Source organism: Carcharodon carcharias, chromosome 4 (assembly GCF_017639515.1).
Source record: "Carcharodon carcharias isolate sCarCar2 chromosome 4, sCarCar2.pri, whole genome shotgun sequence".
In the NCBI taxonomy this organism is placed as follows: Eukaryota; Metazoa; Chordata; class Chondrichthyes; order Lamniformes; family Lamnidae; genus Carcharodon; species Carcharodon carcharias.
In genome coordinates, this window is record NC_054470.1 from 65,017,674 (window position 1) to 65,044,747 (window position 27,074).

The following is a 27,074-nucleotide window of genomic DNA, read 5'->3' on the forward strand; positions in this document are numbered from 1 at the left end:
GTCTGTAGAGAGGAACAGAGATAATGGCCTGAATTTTCGTGCAGACGGAAAGGCTCTCCATCTGTGCAAAAATGCCAGCAGAGGCCTGAATTCAGAAATTCCAGCCCCAAACTGGGCCTCCGCCATTTTCGCAAGGGAATGGGGGTGGGTTATAAATCACACATCCTGTTTCACAGAAGCGGCTGTCCATACAAATCACCAGCTGCCTCCAATCCTGTGTGATTTTGGTGAGGTAGTGTCTGAAACCCAAAGTGTATAGTTTACACCTGGTAGGGGCAGGTGTGAACCTTGTGGATTCATTTGGATAGCCAATACCTTTTTGGAGAGGTAAGGTACCCCTTTGGATATGGTCCTGGGATATTGCTGGGAGAGGTAAGGCACATTTTGTGGTAGGTCAGGTGCCCTATGGAATAGGTCAGGTGTTCTTTGGAATTATTAAAGTCAACATGATTGTGTGTAAAAGGTGCATAGAGTCATTGGAACTGTCAAGCTATCAAAGAACTTTAAGCTATTAAAGAACTGTCAAAGAACAGCAGATGGAGATGGTGGCATAGTGGTAATGTACATATGAACATACAAATATATGAATTAGGAGCAGGAGTACTTGGCCGCTTGGACCTGCTCCGCCATTCAATAAGATCATGGCTGCTTTGATTGTAACCTCAACTCCACATTCCCACCTACCCCTGATAACCTTTCACCCCCTTACGTATGAAGAATCTATCTAGCTCTGCCTTAACAATATTCAAAAGCTCTGCTTCCACTGCCTTTTGAGGAACAGAATTCCAAAAACTCACGACCTTGTAAGAGAAAACATTTCTCCTCATCTCTGTCTTAAATAGGTAACCCTTTATTTTTAAACTGTGACCCCTAACTCTAGATTCTACCAAAGAGAAAACATCCTTTCCACATCCAGCCTATCAAGACCCCTCACTGGACTCACTGTCACTAGGCTGGTAATCTAGAAGTCCAGGCTAATGGTTGCGAACAAGGATTCAAATCCCAACACAGCAGCTGGTGGAATTTAAATTCAATTAATAATCTGGAATATAAAGCTAGTCTCAATAATGGTGACCATGGGCGGAATCATCCCAGATTTGCACTAAGTGCTGTAGCGGGCAGGTAAAATGACATTTTACCTGCTGGCCGCGATTGCAGGTTTTCATGCTGCATCATCCCAAACCCACCACATTACTTATGCATTCCTGGGAAACACAACATCTCCACGGGAGAGCTCTGATTCGCCTGCCATGCTGTCAACTCGCTGATTCATCACACCAGGCACCACATTTAAAGTACAGCCGCGCTCAGTGCTTCCAGCCCAGGGCTGTAGCAAACAAGACATGGCCCCAAAAGACAAGAAGACTGCTGCCCTCGGGCACCCTTTGGAAGCCTTGGATGTCCTCTATCCTCACTCTGGCCGCAGGAGGGGCAGCAATATTACCACTGCGACTTGTTGGTTGATGGCAGTGGTGATCAGTGCCAATGCTGCACAGAAGAGGTTGGCCATCCAATGCAGATAGAGGATGAATGACCTCATCCACGCTGCCAGGGTATGGCAACCATCTCAGCACTCTAAACTCATACACTCAAGCCCATCACACATTCACTGGCATCTCACTCACTGCCAGCTCAAGGCACATCACCACCAATTCTCACACACATACCCTCACATGTCCGTCTGGCCCATGAAACCATGTCGATTATCTTAAAAACTCATCTGATTCATTAATGTCCTTTAGGGAAGGAATCTGCCATCCTTATATGGTCTGGCCTACATGTGACTCCACACCCACAGATGTGTGGTTGACTCTTAACTGCCCTCAGAAATAGTATGGCAAGCCATTCAATTCAAGGGGAATTAAGAATGGGCAACAAATGCTGGCCTTACCAGTGATGCTGACATTCCATAAATGAATAAATTAAAAAAGAACTGTTCAAACTGTCATAGAACTGTCAAGCTGTCAAAGAGCTGAAAGCTGTCAAAGCGGTCAAAGAACTGACAAAATTAATTGGAACTGATAACTCTGCTAGGATTTAAATTTTAAGAAGTGTGGAATTTAAAAAAACACAGCGCCTGTTTATGCACTCTGTCTATTGACATAAGCCTGAGGGTTATCATTATAGGATTTGTGCTGCATGACTAATTTTACAACCTAATATTATTGCAGAGTGGTACCTGTTAAGTGAGCAGTTTTATTGGCAGATCTAAGCACTTATAAAATTGTTTGTTTTCAAAAGAGATTAAGTACAACAGTGAAATGTTTACTTTCATAAGATTATTTGAAGGCATTTTAATGTATTGAGTGTTATCAATGAGAGTTTTTTATTTAAAATACTGGTGTCATCAATATATACATAACTATTTTAAGTCAGTATGGCTCCTGAGGTTTGTCCATGGTGGAAAGTAGGTGAGTTGCCATGGAGGGGTTAAGGGCACAAGGTGGTGGCATGAGTTGGCTCTAATTTGGCATTGGGGATATAAAGGACCATGTGGATGAGTGGGGAACATGGAATGGCATGGGGGGGTATGAGGGGCCATAGAGTTGAGTTGATGGGCATAGAGTGGCATAGGAGCTATAAAGGCCATGGGGATGAGTGGGGTCATAGGTTGGAAAGGAGGGAAAAGTGGCTATGGGTGTGGGTGAGGGGCATGAGGGCATAGGTTGGCATGGATGTGGCATGGGGATTGCATGTAGGGGGGCGGTGGTGGCGGCAGGCCTGGCTTCTAATCCAGCCTGTCCCTGGAACAAAAATCTGACCTTCTGGGCCTCTTTTTCCTGACTGGGTTTGCAGAGCCAGGAAATGTCTTGACTCTGTGCTTCCACCCCAGGAGCAAAAATCCAAGCCAACATTTCAGGGTCTGTGACCTTTCATCAGAACTGGGAAAAGTTAGAGATGGAATAGGTTTTGTGCAAGGGTTGGGTGGGACAAGGACAAAAGGAAACTCTGTGATAGGGTGAAAAACAGGAGAGATTGAAGGTAGGGTCACGGAATGGTGATCGGGCAAGAAAAGAAACAAAAGATTTGCCTGGAGCAGGGATGCTGCTGACTTAGAGCAAAAAAGCTGAAGCAAGAAAAGAAAAGAAGACAAAATGGAGGAGAGATTATCGTCTGAAATTTTTGAATTCAGTGATGAGTCCAGAAGGCTGTAAAGTGCCTAATTGAAAGATGAGATATCATTCCTCAAGCTTATGTTCAGCTTCACGGTTACAGTGCAGTAAATGTCAGTGTGAGAGCAAGTTGGGGAATTATAATGATAGGACACCAGAAGCTCAGGGTCATGCTTGCAGACTGAATGGAGGTGTTCTGCAAAAGGGTCACCCAACCTGCGTTTGGCCACCCCAATATAAAGGAGCCCACATTGTAAGCAGCGAATATAGTAGACTAGATCGAAAGCAGAACTCATAAACCTTTACTTCACCTGGAAGGAGTGTTTGGTGCCTTGGGTATGAGGAGCAAGGAGGTAAAGGGTCAGGTGTTACACCTCCTGTGCTTCCATGGAAAGATGCCATGGGAAGGGACAGGATGTTGGAACTGACTAAGGAGTGGACCAGGGTATCACAGAGGGAATGGTCCCTTTGGAATGCAGAAAGGGAGGGGAGGGGAAGATATGCTTGCTGGTGGCATCACACTGGAGGTGGTGGAAATAGCGGAGGATGATCTGTTGAAATGGTGGTGTAGAAGGTAAGGACAAGAGGTACCCTATCATGGTTCCTGGATGGAGGGGAAGAGGTGAGGGCAGAAGTGCGGGAAATGGGTCGGACACTGTCGAAGGCCCTGTCAACCACGATAGAGGGGATAGAACCCTCAGTTGAGGAAAACAGAAGACATCTCAGAAGCACTGTTGTGAAAGGTTGCATCATTTGAACAGATGCGACGGTGATGGAGCAGGTTCACTAGCATAATTCACTCAATCCAGGGACTGATTGCCTTTAAATGAGGGACCAGCCCCCACCTCCCCCACAACCCTGAGAACCCACAAGCAAACACGTCAGAGTTTGCTCGTCGTGGTCCCCACGTAGTGAGTCCCCCACCTGTCACTGGGTTAATACCAGCACTGGTGGGATGAGGCCCTTAAATGGACATTAATTGTCCACTTAGGGGCCTCAGTTGACAGTTGGGCGGGAAGGCCGTCCACTTGCCTGGTGGGCACCGCGGGGACTGGGGTGCTTTATTGACCCCCTTAATCACATTTTGGTTTAAAATTGTAAGTTTCCTTTAAATTTTGTCTTTAGTTTTACAGCTGACCTGAATTAGGGGCTGTGCTTGATTTGTCCTTCATTTTGTTGATTTGGTTTGCTTGGTTTAACTTAAAAGATTCCTTGACACCGAGGAGAGAAGGTGTGTGTTGGTGTTGCTGCTCCTCAGTGTTTTCAACCTGTTCCCTGCTACTGCTGCTGCTTTTGAGGTTGCTTCTGCTATGTTGCTGCTGCTGCCCCTGCCCCTGCCCCTGCCCCTGTGGGGCCAAAGGAGAGAGAGGGAAGGTCGTCCATGGCCTTTCCACCATGAACTTAATGAGAGTGGAGGCGGGAAGGTGTTGAGGTTCCCATTCACCACTCTCCATCTTGACTGAATATCTCCCTCGCCACCAAACCCGACATGGGGAGGGCATTAAATTCCATTCTAGCCCTTTCTTCTAAAAGTGACCAGCTGTTTGGGAGCAAATATGGTGTTGATGTCAATTTCAAGTGCTGCTAAAGGATACTCATTAGTTCTTGGTCATTGCTGTGGGAACTATGAAAAGGGGCACCTGAAACACATTGGGGGACTTGATGGGATACTTTGTCAAGACTTTATTAGCATTCTATCAACATTTATTCTAGAAATTCTCTGATGCTGTGTTACTCCACCTTATTGTATACCTTATAGGAGTCAGCTGGAATAAAGGAGTGCTTGATTATTGCCATTATGCTAGGGTTCCACCTTGGCCTGGACAAAGAATGGGGCTAGGCAAGGAAACACCAGTTGATAATGGGGGCGAGATAGGTGCCTTTCCCCACAGCTGGTACAGGACATCCCTCCTCCCCTGGACTGCCTCCACCAAGACCTCCAGTTCTGTGTCTGATAACCTGGTCCCCCTCTCCCTCAGTCCCTGAATACCTTGCAATACGCCACTGTGTGCCGAACAGCTGAGTCCATACCAACAGTGGAAGTGGGTGCAAGGGGCCACATATACTATTCCACAAACATTGCACCCTAATCAGCACTTGAGTGCTATACTACCAGGCAACTTGAAATTATGGTAATTAGCAAGTATGTCCAAAATTGTGTGCTCTTAAACAGGCATGTCTAATTAGTACTGCACCCACTTCGTGCCTACTTTCACCCATAGACTAAAGTAACCTCAACTCTGTTTCTCAGTGGGAGAAACTTCAAATCAGTGGGAGAACATGCAGTGGGAGTTAACGCTGGTCCATTCCACTGACTCCCTGCATATACTATGTATGATCCCTTTCAAGGACTCAATCTACTTAATCATCAAAGAGAGAGAAAACCATCCTGAGGCCGAGTCTTTGTTATGTCCCTTCTATTGAGTCACTTTGCTCAGTGAACATGGTTGTACACCTACCTACTGATGAGTGAGTGGGTAAACAAGATACAGCAGACGCAGAGACCAATGTAAGATGAAGCTCATGCTGTTTATTAACACAAGTAACAGAGCACTAACACAATGTGTTCTTCTCCAACCAGATCCTATTCTAAACTACTGATTAACATTGTAGCCCGTGTTACACAGCAATTGGGTCTTACAGTCACATGGTCATTTGCTCACATAGAGTAAAAGGTGTATTGCACCTCAGATTACCACATCCCTCCCTCTTTACTCGAAAGTATAATTTACAATCTTTACAATATATCAACTATTTATATAAATAAACTATGTACAAATTCAGTATCTCTGGAGGCTTCGGGGCCCACTCGCCAATGCGTAAAATGATGCGCGGTGACGTCGGGCGGAACTCCCAATGTCACCGTGCCCCATTTAAATTTTCAGGTAGGCGGGGGCACAGCAAAATCAGCTGTGTGCCCGCTGGCCTGTCAATGGCCAATTGAGGCCATTGACAGAGTACTTGAACTAATTAATGGACCTGCCCATCTAACCTTAATGTTGGCAGGCAGGCCAGGACCCCTGGCGGGAATTAGAAAAAGCATGAAACCTCATCCACGGGCGGGATGAGGTTTCATGTAGGTTTTTAAAAATTTAACTAAAGTTTCTTTAAAAATTATGGACATATCCCAACTCATGTGACAGTGACAGATGAGCAGACATGTCAGGGAATTTTTTTTTCTATTTTTACTACTTTTGACAGGAGGGCCAATTTCCCTGAGGCAGCACTTAGCCTCAGGGAGATGAGTGCTCTCTTTCATGCGCATGCACGAAAGAGCACACTCTCAGGTTTAGAGATTCCCCCCTTTGCCCGTACAGGGAGCGCATCGCGCTTCCATGCAGACGTCACGCTGGGCGGGCCTTAATTGGCCCGCCCACATAAAATGGCAGCGCGCCCCCAATTCGGGGCGTCGATCGGAGGCATGCCTGTGCGCGCCCGCATTTCAACTTCGCCCCCGATGGGGGGGATAATCCTGCCCTGTGTGCCTAACAGTGATGTTTCTTTCACAACTGTGGTAACTGTGTCCATTTTTCTGGGCCTCCTGACTTCTCTCTACCCTCCCCCCTAAATTCGGCCTTCTGAGAGTCAAATGTGTCCTGAGACGTCTCTTCATCAATAACTCTGTGGAGGCTGTATCGGTGGCCGTGTGCGGCGTAGATCTATCGCTGAATAGGAAACGTGATAATCTAGTTGCAATAGAGTCTCCATCCAGTTTTTTTGCATTCCAGACTTGAAGGTCTAGACCACCCTCTCGGCCAAACCATTGGATGCAGGGTGTATGGTGAGGTTTTAACATGTGTTGTGCCATTGAGACTTGTAAATCTTTGGAATTCTCCGCAGTGAATGCTGTTCCATTATCAAACACTATTATCTCTGGTAACCTGTGTATCACAAAACTCTGATGCAACCTGTCTATACTGGCAGCAGATATGAGTATTCTTACTTCGTAAACATCTATCCACTTTGAGTAAGTGTCTAAAATCAAGAGGAACATTGTGCCCAAAAAAGGCCTCACGTAGCCAACAGGGAGGCGGACCCATGGCCTTCCTGGCCATTCCTAGGGACACAATGGAGCAGAGGGGGAAATTTCTGTACCTGTTGGCTGGTTTTGCAGCTTTTGACTAAGTTTTCGATTTCTGTACCCATCCCTGGCCACCATAAGTAGCTGCGTGCCAACATTTTCATTCTAGAGATGCGGGGTGAGCACTATGCACAATGACTCTCATTCCCTATAGCAAGATGCCATCCTGGCAGGTGAGCTCTTATCTCCTTTTAAAATAGGGCTTCAATTTGCCAGACTTTGGCTTGTTAGACCATCCCTGTAAGACTTGTTCCCTTATGTGAGACAAAACTAGATCACAGTCTGTCCACTCTCTTATTTGTTTGTCATGTACTGGTGACGAACCCAGAAAGTTTAATAACGAGACAAGTTCTTGAGGAATTGGGACGTTCACATTTCTGTCTTTTAGAGGTAATCAGCTCAGTGCATCGGCATTTGCAATCTGGCTTCCCGGCCGGTGGAAAAAAGTATGTACGTAAGCAGCTAAAGCCAGTGCCCACCTTTGGATGCGTGCAGAGGCCTTTGGGGGTATTGCCTTATCTTCCCTGAGCAATCCTAGTAGTGGCTTGTGATCGATACAATGATGAAGTGGCGACCATGAATGTATTGGTAGAACTTCTTAATGCCAAATACAAAGCCTTAGCCTTCTTCCTCTATTTGTGAGTAACTTTGTTCTGCAACACTGAATGTTCTTGAGATGTAACCAATGGGCCATTCGGAGCCACCCGCCATCAGGTGGGAGAGTACTGCCCCTACTCCATAAGAGGATGCATCGCAGGACAAAATTAATTCTTTCTTTGGGTCGAAATGTGCCAACAGGGCCGATGAATGTAACAGCTGCTTTACTGTTGTAAAAACCTGTTGTTGTGGAGCTTGCCAAGTCCACCTGTGGTTTTTCTTGAGTAACCCATTTAATGGAGTAAGTACTGTTGACAAATTTGGGAGAAAACGACCATAATAGTTAATCATTCCCAAGAAGGACTTTGGGAAAAACTCTGTGGGTTTTTTTGGTGCTGGTGCCTCACGAATAGCTCTCACTTTGCCTTCTATTGGGTGAAGGCCATGCGAGTTGCCCCTATGACCCAGGTAACCCACTCCTTTTGCTTTGAAGATACATTTTTCTTTTTTCAAACATACTCCGGCTTGTGAGAAACGCTTCAATACCTCTTCCAGGTTAGCCAGGTGTTCTTCATCAGTTAGTCCTGTTACTAGGGCATCATCGAGATAAATGACCACATGGGGCAGACCTTGAAGTAATTTTCCATAGTCTGTTGGAAAATGGCATAAGCCGAAGAGACTCCAAAGGGGAATCTGGCATACTGGTATATCCCCCTATGTACGCTGATAGTCACAAAATCCCGAAAGGCCTTTTCTTGCTCGGCTTGCTGGTAAGCATGGCTCATGTCGAGTTTCATATATACGCTTCCCCCTGCCAGCTTGGAATACAAATTCATCATTTTGTGGTACAGGGTGTCTATCAAGTCTGGCCACTTTGTTAACAGTCAACTTGTAGTCCCGGCATATTCACACACTCTGGTCAGACTTTAGTACTGGAACTATGGGCGCTGCCCATTCAGAAAATTGCACAGGTTGTAAGACTCCCAACCTTTCCAGCCTGTCCAATTCAATGTCCACTTTTTCTAGTAATGCATAGAGGAGTAGACTTGCCTTCAAGAATCTAGGGGTTATTCCAGGATCCGTGTGGATTTTAGTTTGCAGCCCTGAATCTTCCCAAGCTCTTCCCTGAAGACAGAGGCATATTTCTATAATAATTCTTGCAGATCTTTCATTCTGAGTTGAAAAATCTCAGTCCACTCCAACTTTATTTCCTTAAGCCAGTTCTGACCAAGTAGCCTTGGACCCTCCCCTCTTACCGCTATCAGGGGTAAATTAACAGACTGCTTTCCATACTGTACTGGAACCTTGCATATACCTCTTATTCATATGTTTTCACCAGTATATGTCTTTAATTTAGCATCTGAATTTTCCAGATTTATTTGAATGTATGTTTCCCTTTAACTGCCGTGGATGTCCCTGCATCCACCTCCATTCGGATGGGTTTCCTGTTGACTTCCACAGTCACATAGATTGACTCTGTTTTACCTATTTTTAAGTTGTGAAGTGAGTAAGTATCGGACTCTGTTTCTTCTGGTTCCTCCATTATGTGGATTTCACAATTTCTACCTTTCTGCTTAAAGTTTGTCTTAATCTGTCTTTACAATATCGCATAATGTGCCCATTACAATTGCAGTAGAAACACTCGATTCTTTTAAATTGTCGCTTGCCTGCAGGCTGTCTGGTTCCATTTCTGCCATTATTATTGTGGGTTTTCTCTGTTAAGCCATTGCTTTTTGCTAGTCTGTTAATGATGGCTGTTTCCCGCCTTTCCACCAAGCCCTGCGCTTCTGCACCATTTCTAACCAGTGCCTCCCTCCTGACACAAAGAATGACTCCATTTTGTGCTCCCTTGATTGCTTCTGAATCCCTGACTGCGCTCTCCACTGTGAGCGCCACCTCCAGCACCTTGCTGAAGTCTAAATTTGTTTCTGACAACATTTTTTGAATGGCATCTTCGTTAATCCCACATACTAATCGTTCCCTTAACATGTCGTTAATTGACGTCCCAAACTCACAGTGCTCTGTCAGCTGTTTTACGGCTGCTACATAGCAAGTGACTGTCTCTCCAGGAGCACGACATCTTGAATTAAACTTAAAACCCTGAGTTGTTACCTAGGGTGTCAGCTGAAAGTGGCTTTTCACAAAATTTACCAACTCATCAAAGCTCTTGGAATCTGGGGCGTTAGGTGCTGTTAGACTATGAATTAGGCTGTACGTTTTACTGCCACATGTCAATGAGGGGATCACTCGCCTCTTCTCCTCCCCCGAAATGTCATTGGCCAAAAAGATGAACGCAAGGCGTCCAATGTAACGCGACCACTCATTGGTGGTCTGATCAAACGATTTGATACGGCCAAACTGTGGCATACTGGAGGGAGATAACTTTGATGACAATAATGAAGGCTGTACTTACAATCACCTTGCAAGGTATAGCTGATTTTCTTCTGTTTAATTGTCGTGGCTTTCTTTGGTGTCGTCAACTGGTCATGTTTTGCCTCGTCACCAGTTATAATGTTAATTCTGTCGGGTCGCTTTGCTTGCCAACACGGTTGCACGCCTATCTACCAATGGGTGAGTTGGCAAACGATATATTGCAGACACAGAGGCCAATGTAAGATGAACGACATGCTGTATATTAACACAAGTAACAGAGCACTAACACAAATGTGTGCTTCTCAAACCAGACCCTATTCTAAACTACTGATTAACATTGTAGCCCACCACTACACAACAATTGGGTAATGCAATCATGTAGTCAATCTGCTCACATTCTCTTAAAGGTGTATTGCACCTCAGATTACCACAGCCTCCAAGAAAATGTTAAAGCTTTAAAAATTGCAGATTATGAAGCAGTCAGATGAACCTTATTCTATTCTCTGACTAGCTGCATTCCTTGGGTGACTCATTCATACCCCCAGGGACACACCAAACTGTGTTGTTCACCCAGGATTTAAGCTACATCAGCAGGTTTCAGACAATCTTTTGTCCTGCTTTGAACTAAGTCGTTTTTGAATTAAACAATGTGTTAAATGTTAGAATGTGTGAAAGAGAATGAACCAGATGGCAGCAGCGTGTCTCTGAGGAAGTGGATAGGTGACTCACCATCTGGATAATGATGGGCGTAAACCTGCTATGTCTGGGTCACATGCTCTCCCTGATCCTGTCTGCCCATAATGTCTGGGAAACTCAGTCCATTTCATTCTCCTTATTATCTGCTAGTTTGCCTTGTTTGAAGTCAGTGGGCCCGGATGTTAGGGACTGTTCTTAAACCTGGTCTAGCTTTGCCGGATCAATTGCAAATTGGAAGTCCAAGGTCAACTAATATCACCTCTGATACAAAATAGGAACAATACTTTCTTTAATTAAAAAAAAATCAATACACACTCCAAATGTCAGCATGTGGGGCTTGGTATATGTCGAGTTTTAATCATTGAACAGGCATAGATGTCTTCAATGAATGCTGACAGCTGATGCTGACACATAGGCAGACTTCAAACAAGGTAGCTTCACTCCTTGAAATTGATAACTTGTATTTTTTAACTAATAGATTCCTGGAGTAATTCTAATACTATAATGTGATGTCAAGATTTGAGTTTCACTCTTGGGCAATTCACTGTTCAGTTACTCAGTGCACTTATACCCCTGGGATTAAGGGGTCAGAGGTCACTAGTCACGCCCAGATGTGATTTTTTGCCAAAGCTGTTGAGCAAATTGCATTTTCTATTTTGATAGTGACCATGAACTACTGGTTCCTTCAACACTGGTTAAGACCTGTCGGGCAGCGATGAGTCTGAAGGGAATGAGCTGGTGTTGCTTGAATTGAGAGACACTGTATTCTCGCTGAACAGGATTTCCTTTTTCATGTTTGTGTAACTTGAGATAGATTTTCAGGATTCGTATGGATCTGGCAGAGTTGTACCCCTCATTAATATTAACAGGGAGACCCCTCCAATGGCAGGGAGACCCCTAACAATGATAGGCAGACCCCTCTAGTGACAGGGTGACCCCTCCAGTGACAGGGAGATTCCTCCAATGATAGTGACACTCCTCGATTAACGGGGAGACCCCTTCAGTGACAGGGAGATTCCTATAGTAACAGAGAAAACTCTAATCAGTCATCTTAATGCTTCCTTTGAATTTTGCACCCCACAGCACCATCTGCTGCTTGTCTCCTTACTCTCCGACTTAGGCAAACATTCCCTTCACTTGGTTTGGCAATTTCCAAACTCAAATCTTTAAACAAAGAACTGCCATCTGAACAATTCCCACCAGACTGCAGATTTGAAGGATAGAATTGCAGAAAGTGAACAATATGCCATGTCTCATATAAATGCAAAATACCATAGACGGCAAGAATAAATTAAAAAATGAACTTGGATTTTCAGTTGCTCACAGATGCAAAGAGCACAGATCCAGATTGTACAAAGCCGGCATCACTGTCACTTCCAGCTTTGCTCACTTGGATGGTACCCAAAAGGGCTCAGCCCCGATTTTAACTGGGAGCATAAATGTTGGGTGCTGAGTCGATGTATGTTCGAACTGGTGAAGAGGCTCGGGTCATTTTAACTCACAGCTTCACCATATTCACTCCCCTAACCTGGCATGAATGATAAGGAGGTTGGTGGATGAGAGCAGGAGGCCACTGCTACTGGAGATCTGAAGATACAGCCTCTGCTGTGAAATTGTTGGTGATGTAGAGGTGAATGGTTGGAAGTGGTGCAATCATGGAAGGTGTCTCTGGGGTGTCTTTGTAGGTCCTGTGTGAATCTTCACTTGAACCACAGGGGAACCATTAAAAGTTTACAAGATGTAACCTCACTGAGTCTCTTCAGGTAACAACTTACCCAGGGGCAGAATTTTATGTCCTACGGGCATGCATGAGCCTGACCCAGTCGGGTGAAAATAGCAAGTGATGATGTCGGGTAAGCGCCCCAAAAACATCGTGCACTCACATGATATTTCGGTCGGCGGGCATGAGTGGGTACTGAGCCTACACCCACCATTAATTAAGAAGCCACTTAAAGCTATTTAAAAGCCAACTGATGACGATTTTACATTGCCCGTGTGATTTCACACTCGTCGTACAGGTAAAACAGGCAGGCAGCCAGCCAACATTTTCAAAAGACTCATCCACGGGCGGGATAAAAGGCGTGAGCAGCATTGCCAGTCAGTAGTGGTGAGTTTGGTATTTGTTGTTGCTGGTGACTTACTGGTACTTGGCAGCTTCACCTCTTCTTAGCATTTCCAGGCTTCATTTCAGGTGTCCTTGGTAGCTCCAAGGACATCGAGGCTTGTTGGCCTTGATGACCTAGGTGGTCGTCCTCTGGCCAGTGGAGCCTGTGCTGGCCCCGCCTGGGAGGAAGTGGCCAGTGTCATGGCTGGCATCTCCCCAGTCATCGCAGCCTCATCAGATGTCACAGTCACTGGCAGAGGGGCGAAGGAGCTGCTGCCATCATCCAGAGTGTCCTGAGAGGAGCCTGCAGAAATGACAGGCAGCTCGTGTGCCAAAGTTAGATTGCTCTGGACCTCCTTGCTCACCATTGATGGAGAGGCACCTAGCTGGGAAACCGGGTGCCTTATCCAAGGAGATTAGGATTGAGAATGTGTGGACCCTTCCAGGTATCAGACAGCCTTCCTTTAGCCTGGTAATGGGGATTGTGGTCTCCGCTGGTGTCACCTCCTCTGAGGGGGAAGAGAGGGGCAGAAGGGAGAGGAGGACAGGTGTCCCAATGCAGCTTCCAGGGGAGGGACCTGTGGGAGGAGAGGCGCAGGCACAGGGGGCGCAGGGTCAGCAGATAGTCCAAGACGGAAGGGGCCACAGAAGACACCATTATCCCGCTGCAGGGTTTACAGGCGGCGATCCAGCTACCTCAATACGTCTGAGGTGCAATGCCGAAGGAGGCTCCACCTCTCAAGGGAAACCGCTAACTCCATTTGCCAGATGATTGGGCCTGAGATCAGCTCTGGCTCTGTGGGTGGACACCCCATGCCAGTGGTTCTGAAGGTCACAGTGGCCCTCAACTTCTATGCCTCCCGCTCTTTCCAGGGGTCAGTGGGAGATCTATATGGAGTCTCCCAATCAGCTGTCCATAGTGGAGTAAAACTGGTGACAGAAGCACTGTTCAGGCAGGTACTGACATTTATTCTTTACCATACAGACAAGGCCAGCCAGGTTGAGTGAGCCAGAGGCTTTGCAGCGATTGCTGGGTTCCCCCAGGGTGCAATTGACTGCACATATGTGGCCATCAAGGTGCCAGTGGGTCAGCTGGGTGCCTTCATCAACAGGAAGGGCTTCCACTCCATAAACATGCAGATAATGTGTGACCACAGGATGCTGATTCTGCAAGTCTATGCAAAGTACCCTGGCAGCTCCCATGACACCTACATCCTGAGACACTCCCAGGTGCTGAGGCTCTTCAGTGCTCCAGCTTGACTGGAAGAATGGCTGCTGTGTGACAAGGGCTATCCGTTGAAGGGGTGGCTCAAGGCGTCTATCCACCATCCAAGAACAGAGGCAGAGCAGTGTTATAAGAGTCATGCCTCCACAAGGGCGGTGATAGAGAGGACCATAGGTCTTCTCAAGATGCGCTTCCAATGCCTGGACCATTCAGGGGGAGCACTACAATACTCCCCAGAGCAGGTGTCAGTGGTTGCATGCTGCGCTCTCAACAATCTGGCACCGTCAAGGGGGGCCCACTGGAGGAAGAGGATCTTGACGCAGCTCCTGAAGGTAGATGAATCCAATAGTGAATCAGAGGAGGAACACGGTGAGGAGAATGCTGGGGGCATGGGCAGACCTTAGTAACCTCCCAGGAAGGCAGGGACACCAAGGACGCCTTGATCCAACACTCCTTCAGCTAGGCTACCAAAGATCAGTTTCAACCTCATGCCAGGGCTGCCGCCTCCATCCTGAATGTCTGAAATTACCCTTTCATTTGAACCCAAAGTCCACTCAGTGCCTGTTCAATAAAGTTTAGAGCCACTCACATCCAGCATTACATACTGGCGTACCCTAGCCAAGAAAATAAAAGGTGAGGCATAGTCAGGCCATCATGACAAAAACAAAATTTATCTTGTTTTGACAATCCAAACAAATTTATATAACCTTCTCTGGTCGTCATTCCCAGACCAGTAAAGATAAACCAAACATAAATGAATGGAAAATCACCCTGAACTGTCCCTCGTGCTCATGGTGACTTTAACTTTGTTTCTGAGTGCCACGTCTTGGTGCCCCCACCACGCTGGCATTGGGCACAGCCTGCTCACTCTGGTGTCTTGTTGGCCTTGATGACCTTGGTGGTAGTCCTCTGGCCAGTGGAGACTGTGCTGGTCCTGTCTGGGAGGGAGCAGCCAGTGCCACGACTGGCATCTTCCCAGTCATCACAGCCTCATCAGATGCGACAGTCACTGTCAGAGGGGTGGAGGAGCTGCTGCCGTCATCCAGACTGCCCTGAGAGAACCTCGCAGAGACAACAAGCAGCTCGTGTGCCAACGTGAGGTCGCACTGGACCTCCCGGCTCACCTTTGACGGACGGGCACCGAGCTGGGATACTGGGTGCCCCATCCATCTCCCACACTGGCATTGACCACCTGAGGTCATTGCCTGTGTGAGGTACTTGCAGGTCCGAGGGCAACCCCAGGAACCCCTCATCCTGTCCTTCAGGCTGCCTCACCATTAGAGTCGACACTCTCTCAATGGAGGATGCAGTGTGCTCGGCCATGAGGGTCAACGCAGTGCTCAGGCTGTGCATGGACTCCTCCACAACAGAGACCATGACATGCAGACCCTTGTGGATCACCACCAGATCCTCTCACACATCCCACTGGACATCCAGCATCTGCTGCCTAATGGATGACTCCAGAGGCTCATCATCTGCCTTTCACTGGATTTCGTCTTGGTCCCCAGCTGTCCTCCGACTGCCGGTGCCTTGGGCACTCTCTGCCTCCGCCTACACCTCAAACGAGTGTGGAGTGCCCTCACCAATGTGCACCAAGATGCTAGCCGCTGAACTAATGCCCACCGAGGTGCTGGTGTCTGTGCTGGTGTCTGGTTCAGAGATTGGGTGTGACGCAGGTGACAGTGACGCCCGGTGGTCCTCCAGTGTCAGGGATGGCCTTTGGGGTCCACAGAGTGATTACGTGCTGGCAAACCCAAAAGTGAGAACAAAGAGTTGTCATTAGTTAAAGTCATCACACTGTCACTGTGCATGCCAGGCACCCTGGTGAGACAATGGAGATCTGCATCATGGTGCCATCGTCTTCCAATGATCAATGGGGACTCCAGGTTTGAGGTTCCCATTAATGAAGGGACTACACTAGAATGATTGCACAATCTGAGAGTCTCACCCCTGTGCACTGCACTCCAACCTTCATCTGGCACCCTTGCCTCTCCATGCCCGGTTGCATGGGAGTGTGCTTTCTCTCGAGCTCCAGGGCGTCCTGCTCAAACCTGGTCAGCAGCAGGTTGGGCAGGCCTCCGCTTGTGTGTGACCTCTCTGCCTGGTTATGGCTTGTATTCTCCTGTAAGGACAGAGGAGCATTCATTAGTCCACTCTGTACCTGCAGCGCTATTGCAGCCTGGACAACCCCAGCTGAGGAACACCTCACAGGGCACATCCAAGTTGATAGTCTCAAGCTGCACTCTGTTCAAGCAGCCAGGGCTCACTGCCTTGGTCAGCTCTGGCATCATTAACAGTTGGCACTCAAACTCTAACACCCCCGAGGTCCATGGGGGGATGGCTACACCTTAACACTTCTGCACCCTGACACATGGCAACATGATACTCACCCTTCCTGAGTGCAGCAGGTCATTGAAGCACTTCCAGCACTGCACCCACATGTGCCACACCACATCATGGCTGCTCACCAATGCTGCCACCTCCTCCCATGCCCTCTAGGTGAGGTGCGGTGGCCTCCTTCTCCCATCTCTGGTGACAAGGGTGTCCCTCCTGGCAGCCACCTCCTCCAGCAGGACCACGAGGCACTCATCCGAAAAGCAGGGGGGCCGAGTGCTCACCTGACTTGCCTTCCCGCCTGCCGCGTCCAGCCACACTCAACTCCATCACTTGAGTTCTTCTATGGCAGCATTCCTGGGGCTGCCTGGGCCATTTTTAAACTGGCTGCCAGGTCGCTATTGGACCCGGCAGCCGACAGGCCCCCACCCCTGCTCGGCCCTTCCCACCTTCCTGACTAGTGCGGAGCTGCGTTTCATGCTGGGCTGGTCTTAATTGGCCCACCACCGTGAAATCGCGATTGGGAGCCGATTGCGGGCGGCAGACCTTTTCCCAGTCACTCCCGGGCCCACCCACCGTGCCCACCCAACAACCTCAAAGTCCTGTTCCAGGTTTTGGTTGGCGCTGAACACCTCTTACTTGACTTTGATTTAAAATCATGTGGGGGCCCAAATAAGATCAACACACCCTGACTTTTGAATATTCATGAGGCTTTGGCCTACCTTTAAGGGGAGGCGTTGGCACATTAGTTTTGTCACTGGACTAGTGTTCCAGAAGTCCCAGGGTAATGCTCTGGGGACTGGGGTTCCAATCCCGCCATGGCAGATGGTGAAATTTGAATTCAATAAAAAAAATCTGGAATGAAAAGTCTGATGATAACCATGAACCAATTGTAGTAAAAACCCATCTGGTTCACTAATGCCCTTTAGGGAAGGAAATCTGCTGTCCTTACCTGGCCTGGCCTATATGAGATTCCAGACCCACAGCAATGTGGTTGGCTCTTAAATGCCCTTTAAACAAGGGCAATTAGGGATGGGCAACAAATGCTGGCCTAGCCAGCAACACCCAAAGAGTAAAAAACACTCTGCAAACCCAATTAACAAAATGGCACCTGGCAGGGCTATGGTGCATATGACTTGAGGTAAGTGTCTCACCCCCATTTTAACCCCGCACACACCCTGTTCTCATTGGGCTCGGGGTTAAAATCAAGAGTGACATTTAGTGCAGTACTGAGGGAGTGTTGCACTTTCAGAGATGTTGTTTTCCAGATAAGACAATAAATCAAGGCCCTTTCTGCCTTCTCACTTAAAATATCTTGCACCTGCAACTCAAAGTAGAAGAGTCCTGGCAAATATCTATCCCCCAACCAATGTTAAAAAGATTATCTTATTGATATTTGTGGGACCTTACTTTGAGCAAGTTGGCTGCCACATTTTCAACAAAACAAAACTGACTACACTTCGAAACCTGTTCACTAGCTGAGGTCAAAAAGAGAGGTGATATAAAATGAAATATTCTCTTTTCTTCTTTCACATAAGTAGAATGTTCTTCTGGGGCCGGATTTTCAGATTTGGGAATTGGGAGGTGGATTTGTTTCCAGGTTGCGAACCTGCCCCGACAGGAAGTAGAAAGTTATTGGTATTTTAGCGGTATTGTGTACGGGAGGGGGGGATAATTTAAACAACACTAATCTCTTCTCTCACCACTTCACAGAATCACGGAATTGTTACAGCACAGAAAGAGGCTATTCGGCCCATCTTGTCTGCACTGGCTCTCTGGATGAGCAGATCGCCTAGTTTATTCTCCTGCCATCCCCCCATAAGTCTGAACATTGTTTCTTTTCAGTTCAATTTTCCAATTCAGTGTTGAATCTTGCATGTGAGTATTAAATAAGAGCAGGATTAAGTTGACAATAATATCTTCCACAGCTGCTCTGGTGATGGCACCAGCTAGGAAATTGGCCTTGCTTTCAGTTTGCCACACCCTCTAATTTAAGGGTGAACCCTGGCTCAGAGGTAACACATTTGCCTCGGAGTCAGAAGGTTGTGGGGTTAAGTCCCACTCCAGATACTTGACCAGATAATCCAGGTTGCCACTTTAAGGAAATGCTGCACTGTCAGAGCTGCTGTCTGTCAGAAGTGACATTAAAGCAAGATCCCATCTGCAATGTTGGATGAAAATAAAAGATTCCACGGCATTATACAAAGGGCAGCATAGTTCTCTTTGATGTCCTGCTAATGTTAATTCTTTAGCTAACATTGATGAAACAGATGACCTTGTTTGCAGGAGCTTGCTGTATACAAATTCACTTCCACTTCCCCCTACAGCAGTGACTAAACTTCAAAAGTCCTTCTTTGACCACAAAGGAATAGCACTATATAAATGCATGTTCCTAACAAACACATAACACAAAAATATATTTTTAAAAATTACAAGTCAGATCAGCAGATTGGGAAGGTACAATTTAGTATAGCAACATGTTAAAGCTCATAGATAGTTACAAAAAGCAATGAGAAAGATTTCATTATTAACAGTTTAATTATTTAATTGAAGCCTATTAAAAAACATGAATTACAGAAAGATAAAAACAAAAAACTGCGGAAGCTGGAAATCCAAAACAAAAACAGAATTACCTGGAAAAACTCAGCAGGTCTGGCAGCATCTTCTGCTGAAGGGACATGAGGACTCGAAACGTCAACTCTTTTCTCCGCCGATGCTGCCAGACCTGCTGAGTTTTTCCAGATAATTCTGTTTTTGTTATGAATTACAGAAAGCATTATTTACTTCTGATTGCTTTGCTTGATTTTCATTATAACCTAGACCTGGGCGTATAGGGCACAATTTCAACATTTGAAGATGATGCAAGACTTGGAAGTATTGTGAATGTGGGGAGGAGAGTGATAGACTGCAAGAGGATATAGACAGGCTAGTGGAATGGGCAGACATGTGGCAAATGAAATTTAATGTAGAGAAGTGTGAAGTGATACATTTTGGTCAGAAGAACGAGGAGAGGTGACATAAAATAAAGGGTACAATTTTAAAGGAAATACAGAAGCAGAGGGACCTGGGTGTATGTGTGCATAAATCATTGAAGCTTGTAGAGCAGATTGAGAAAGCAGTTAATAAATTATACTGAATCCTGGGTTTTATAAATGGGGGCACACAGTACAAAGGCAAATAAGTTATGAACCTTCATAAAATAATGGTTCAACTTCAATGGGAAGGATGTGAAAGTTTTAGAAAGGGTGCAGAAAAGATTTATGAGAATGGTTCCGAGGATGATTTCAGTTACGTGGATAGATTGGCGGAGCTGGGGCTGTTCTGGTTGGAGAAAAGAGATTGAGGCGATTTGTTAGACGTGTTTCAAATCATGAGGCATCTGGATAGTGTATTTGGGGAGAAACTGTTCCCATCGGCAGAAGGTCAAGAACGCTAAGATGATTAACAAAAGTACCAGAGGCGACATGAGGAAAAACTTCTTTGTGCAACAAATAACTTGGATCTGGAACGCACTGCCTGAAGTGTGGTAGAGACAGATTCAATTGCAGTTTTCAAAAGGGAACTGAATAATTATCTGAAGAGAAAAGATTTTACAGCGCTAAAGGGGAACGGTTGAGGAGTGGGACTATCTGGGTTGCTGTTGGAGGGAACTGATGCGAAGATAATGGGTGGAATCATTGGTTCCCATTGGTGGGGGGGGGGCATCATGGGGTGGTATGAGTGGACAATATGGCAAGAAAGCCAAAAATCAGTTTTACACCATCGTGAAATCAGTTTGCAATCATCCGCTCCACCCATCAATGGAAGTGCCAAGACTGATGCAGTTGGTAAAGCGGAGTTTTTTAACAATCCCAGTGGGAAACTTTAAACAACTGTCATAACCAATAATTTTAAGTATTACGTTTGAGATGCGACTCTAAACTCAGGAATCAGACCATTAGTTCTTGAGGTTTTACATTAAAATAAATGAAACATTTTATTAGTTTATGCAGGTTTAAAATAGATGTACACATGTCTACAAATTACTACTATCATAACTTTTAACAAATTCCCAAACTAATCTCCATTAAGGCAACAGCAACTCATAGACTTAACCAAACACCAAGCAAAGCATTTTCACTTCACAAATTCAAAATGAGGTTCTTTTCACTGTGGAGCCAGTTGGAGGCTTGCAGTTACCTTTTGATCTCATGTTGCCTCTGCTCTGCATACCCAAAAACTACTGAAGTTATACCTACCACCACTGATTGAATTCAAATTCTCATTGTCTCACCAGTCTCTTTGAACTTTATCTTTTAACAATGAAACCCCTTTCATAGAACCAATTTTATTAGTACTATAAACATATTGCTTGGTAGCTGTTAGAAAGGCATCAATTTTCACTCCACTTCTTGAATGCTCTATTCAAAAAATGCAAATGCACCCTATCTCTCTTACATATCAAAACTAATACAAATCAAAGCACCCAGACTAGCTGGCTTTAATCCAATTAAGACAGACCTGCAGAACAAACCTCAATTTTAAAAGAAAACTAGTTTCTGAAATATTATATACATTAATAGCTTCATGACAGTGGGCTGTGTTTCCTGCTGCCGCATGTTGTGAACCTAATTTCAATACTTTAGCATCTCATTATGAGCCCTGTTCACCGGAATCATCCCCCCGCCCCACACACTGGATCATCTGGGCATGTCAGTGTGATTGCACTCCAACATGTTTCACAATTGTACATAAGCGACGTATAACTGGCAACCTGCACTTTGCTTGGGACTTTGTTTGCTTACCTTGCTTCAGGCAGCACTCAGTCATCAGCGCTGGCTTTACAGGCAGTACCACATCACTTTTAGGGATGCTCACGGGCAGGTCTCTACCTTCCAGACCTGCTATAATGAGGGAGTGGTTTATCAATGGCTGCAGAGCTAGGGCTTCCTGGGGGAAGGGGAAAAGTGGCCTCAGGCAAGGGAAGAGGCTGCGGGGCGAGGGCTGTACCAGGGAAGGGGGGTATCCCAGGGTATGTGTGTGGGCACATGTTGACCTGTGCAAGAGGCCTCAAGATGGTGAGGGTTGAGGAGGCAGTCTCCAGAGGAGATGAGGCCAGGTGGAGATGTGAGGCTGTCTTTGAGAGATTGAGTGGTGATGTCCCTTGAGCTGGCAGTAAGATGCCAGTGAATGTGGGTTGGGCTTGAGTGTGTGAATTTAGAGTGATGAGATGGCTTACCCTGCTGGCACAGATGAGGTCATTCACCCTTTTTATGCACTGGATGGCCAACCTCTTTTGTGCAGCATTGACACTGATCACCACTGTCACTGCCTCCCAAGCCAGAATGGTGAGATTGCTGAACCTCCTGCAGCCAGAGCGGGAGTGAAGGACATCATGGCGGGCCTCCAAAAGGCATTCCAGTGATGGGTCACTGATCTCTTCTTGACTTTCACTGCAGCAGTCCTAGGCTGCAAGCATTGTGAACTGTGTGCACAGCTGCAGTTTAGATATGGCACCCGGAGTGAGGAAACGGTGAGATAACGGCATGGCGGGTAATTCAGAGGCTGCCTGCCAGTGAGATGGCATATTTCCTGTGGCTGCATAATTAATGAGATGGGAAGCGGATGATATGGCACGAAAATCTGCCATTGGGGCTGGCGGGTAAAACATCATTGTTCACGCCTGCTACCTCAATTAGTACAAATCTGGGATGATTCCACACAATGTGCTGAATGGCCTCCTTCTGTGCTGTAACCACTCTATGAATCTAGTATAGATACATTTAAGGAAGTTAATAAACACATAAGGAAGAAAGAAGCTGAAGGTTACTCTGATAGTGGCTGCGCTGTTAGCTTGACTTATGAGGGATGCTGCTCCAAACCTTAATAAAGACATTGCAAGGGGCTGTGAGCGCCTCCACCAGTGATTGTGCCATGGCCGCCTTTCGCAAGGGGATTGTACAACTTGCCCAGGCGGCCAATTGTTCAACTGCTGCTGAATGGTCTTAGCTGCAGAGGAATGCTCAATTTTGACAAATTTTTTCAAGCGCATGGCCAATTCCTTCACCACCAGCTCCCTGCCCCAACTATGCCCCCTCACAATGCACTGCACCTCTTCCTTGATGTCCTACAGGCGATGCTTGCAAGCTCTGCGCAAGGTTGTGTGCACTCACCACTGAGTTCCCCTCGAAGTTCAGGTTGCCAGGTGCACACCTTTTAAAGGCAGTCGTAAAGCATACTGTTCTGAAGTCATGCCGATGTGGTTGGTAAATTTGATATGGGAGGGGTGATCCCGATGAGCAGGGCTTATAATGAGATGCTAAATTATTGAAATTAGGTTCCCGACATGCGGCGGTGGGAAGCAGGGCCCACCATTTACGGGAAGAGCAGACAATTGCAAACTGGTTTCACGGCAGCGTAAAACCATTTTTGGCCTTCTCGCCATATTGTCTGCTCACGCCCCCCATGATGTCTGACGCCAATGGGACTGGATGATTCTGCCCAATGTGTTCAAGGAGGGTGGAAGAAGGCTTGTGTGGAACATAAACACCAATGTAGATTGGGTGGGCCAAATGGCCTGATTCCGTGCTGTAAATTCCATGAAAAGCTGCCAGCAGGGAATACAAGCACTATACTGTGTTTCATATCCTCAGGCCATCACAGTCAAGGAATTAATGTTCAGTAGGCAAACGCAGCAGGGAACCTTGAGTTTCAAAGACCCTGAAATGCCTGTTTATGAGAAAGCTGTGTGCAGGGAGTTGTAATGTTTGCATTTTTTTGCACAGTCAGGGAGCTGTACGGGAGGATTACTGCTGTTGCTACTGCTGCACATTGACTCAGAGACATTCAGCAGCTGTAGTGTGAGGCCCAGATCCCTGGGTGTGGCCTTCACTCCGCCACCTCTTAAGCTCCCCAGGCTCCAGATTTGCTGGAGCTTTAGATATTCCGGTCAGCTCTTACGGTCTGGCCTGAACTCAAACTCTTGGAACTCATGGCCAAATGTGCCCTTGTGCTGCACATAATCCGCAGGTAGAAATCACTCAACCTGGTCCCTACGCCGGCCGTCTCTGCAACACAAGTCAGGTAGCCCCACGTGATTGTAAGTGGATTTCCTCCAGCTCTGATTGTTGCCATCAAGGAGCCAAACCCCCCTGCATGTGATACTCCTGGAAACAAGGAGCTTCAATATTGGAGGGATTGAGGATTAAAATCAACATTAATCTTACAGATTGAAAATCCAGCTGGAGGCTGCCAACAAAATGTAAATTTTCAATAAATGCTTACCTGAATGTGGAGACTGGGGAAACAGGAGTCCAGTCCACACTTCTGATTGCCTCTCATCCCCTTCCATAGCCTATCGGCATTATCCATTTTCCTAGCAAGGTTGCACCTTTTAAGAAAGCTACTAACCCGGATTTTGCAGTAGCAATGTGGATGAAACTGTCAGTGTTTGTCATCATTACTCCTCTGAAATTGACAGCATTTTCTGGAGTCCGTGTGTGAAGTTAAACATGAAAATCCAGAAGTTGATGTCAATGGTTCCACATTTCTCCACAGGGTGCACCGTTAAGGACTTCCCAGACTGTGATCAACTGAGAATCTTTGAACTGATAAGAACTTTCACTCTTATGCTCTTAGTCTTACTGTAAGATCCCTTAAATAAGTTACACCTTATTGAATGACATTTAACTGGGTTTTGAACAGCATACTAAAGTTCATAATTACTGCCAAATAGCCTCACTGACCCTGAAAAAGTATTTTTATATTTGTTGAATGTCAAAGGTTTTCATTATAATAAGAGCTTCCACATTTCTAAAATGACTTTTTAAAATTTCTTTACTATATTTTTGCTGCTATTTTAATTTCATACATGTTCCAATAATTTATTCATGATCTGTAAACTTTAAGATTAAAAACGAAGGAATTCAGTGGTTTTTACTTTCTGGTTTGCTGTCTATGAGAATACTGCAATGTGATAGTGATACTGTAATGCTTATCCATCATTACTAGTGTGCACCTGGAACTCCCCTTGATCTGGGGCCAGATTCAAGCTGTTGTCGGGAAAGGAGCAATCCATGCCACAGAGATTGTTAGATCTTTGTGGACAGTTTTCTTCGGGTCAGCAGCGAACACCATTGTTTTGCCACTGACTGTAGAACCCAGCTCATTATCTCCAACACTGTCCTCAAGAGGAAGATACATAGACGTTTTCTCAGTTTCTCATTTGCATACCCATTGGCGCAAGCATTGATGTAAAACCAGTGCAAGAGGCTGAACCAGCCGGAAAAAAATGTGCAGCCTTTTAAATAAATCTTTCAGCCTGCACTATTCAGCACAACACTGGGAGACAAGTAAGTGAGACAGGAGCACTTTTTGGCTCATTTACCACCAAATGACTTTACCATTTCTGAGTAGAGAGTAGAGAGCTACGACGAGTAGGAAAGCAATGACTGTGACAGAAGCTTTCCCTGTGCGTTGGAGGTAGTGCTCATTTTAATGCTGCACGCTGTACACTGCCCCATACGTGGGAAATGACAAATGAGGGCAGAGAAGTTTTCGTCGTTTGTTCAATTAAGATGAATCGATGCGTGGCCAAAACAATATATATTTTGCCCAGTTGACACATCTTCTTCTTTGAATTTTCCTCTGGGGCAGGTTTATTGCTGTAAAATCGATACAAATGTTCTGCTGTGATCCCTGACCCATTTCCCAATGGGATACCAAGAGGGCCCACCACTGCAAGGGAGTGCATCACTGGAAGAAAGAGGCGCAATGTTTAAAAAAGATCATAATCTGCCAATAGATCAGAAATTTCAGTTTAATTTATGCCTCGGATGATAAAACAGGACATGCAAAGAATGTAGAGGCAGACCTAAAATTTTCTAGGGGAATATCAGTCTTCTCTGTGATTTCCTGGTCTAACAACTGATAATTGTTGAATCTGAGCAGAAGTTGAGGGCTGATTTAAAAATAGAACCTGCAGTGATCTTGGCCTTGAGCTGTGCCTGTGATGGCGACATCTCGTGTTACCTGCTGATTATGCTCCTGCCACAATTCAGGTCCCTGTGGGGCAAATTGTAGGCCTCGACCACTCTGCTGTACTGAGTGGTTTGAGCCCAACAACAGCTATTTTGCCGAGTTCTCTAGGGAACTTGGCAGTAATTGACTGCTCACATGTTGAAATATTCCAGCTCGATTCTAAACCTGGCCTACAATCAGGGGAGGCTGCACCTTGGGAAAATGTAACTGGACATGTGTGAGGTTCATGTCATTGTCTGTGCATCTGCCGATTTCAAAGGATCTTGTCATGATTCATTAATTCCACTATAGGCAGATGGCAGTTTGTGAGGCTGGGTTTGAGAGGATGAAAATGTGCCAACGTGAGTATCAGCATGCTATTTGCCTACGTGGTGCATCATAGTCAAGCCTAATCATGTCCTCATCTGACAGTCACATATGTGCCACTCCAGGTTGGCTGGCATGAAACCCCTGCCTGATTTCTCCCCTCCCCACCCCCTTCACTCCTTCCCCATACTTCAATTTACACTACCAATGAGAGTACATGGCCTCTTAAAATGGCCCTCAATGCTCCCATCTTACAAAGCTTTGCCCTTGCTCATTCACAAAGTTCCCTCCTGTCTAATTAGGAAAAACCCTGGCTGACTTTCCCCTCCCTAAAACACAGGTAGCCACAACACTGCAGGCCTCGAATGAGTTAGGCACCAAGCAGCTTTCCAAACATCACTCAGCTGCTCACTGGACAAGCCCATCCAGTCAATGGGGGGGGAGGGAGGGGAGAGAACTTCACTTTACTTTCCTTTTTCTTTACTGGCAAAGACCATGAGTAAACTTTTGGAGCCTCAGCACTCACCTGATGTGCAGAAGCACCATGTCAGTGTGTCAAGAATGATTTTAGGGTAGGGGCAATTCGAGTGGGCTGCATGAGCAACAACTCACATGCTGAGGCCTGGAAGGATTTTTAACACCCCAAGCCTCATTGTAATACTCAGGCATGAAGTCCTGCCTGGTTGGCAGATGGCCGCAGAAATTTGGGCACAGGAGCCTCTGTCAGGTTCCCGGGAAGTCCCTGGCACTTAGTGAGGGTATGGAGAGAATCGGGGCCTGGGACAAGTCAGGGGAAGCCCAAGTTCCCCCAAGTGACCAGGGAGCCCCACTTCCCTCCCGTGGGCCAGTTAGGAAACCTAAACACTCTTCTTAATTTACCTGACTGGTCCTCTTCTGGCCCACAATCCAGCTTCCAGCAAGTCTCCAGTTCAAATAATGGATTGGGCCTCAACTACATCATGAGAACCTAACCTGCATACTTAAAAGCAGACTTGCAATTCATGGGAATGGTAAAGACCCCGCCCCACCCCTCCCCTCTTCTGAACTGCACCAGACGCTGTGAGAACTAAAATCAGGACCATAAACAGTAACACATAGGTGCAAAACAACATTTATCTTTGTATTGAATAAGTGGGAATGTTTTTAATTTGCTGATCTCAGTATTAGTTGCAATTAAATGTATGAGCTTTTCTTTAATTATTTAAGCTATCCATGCACCCTTTGTAT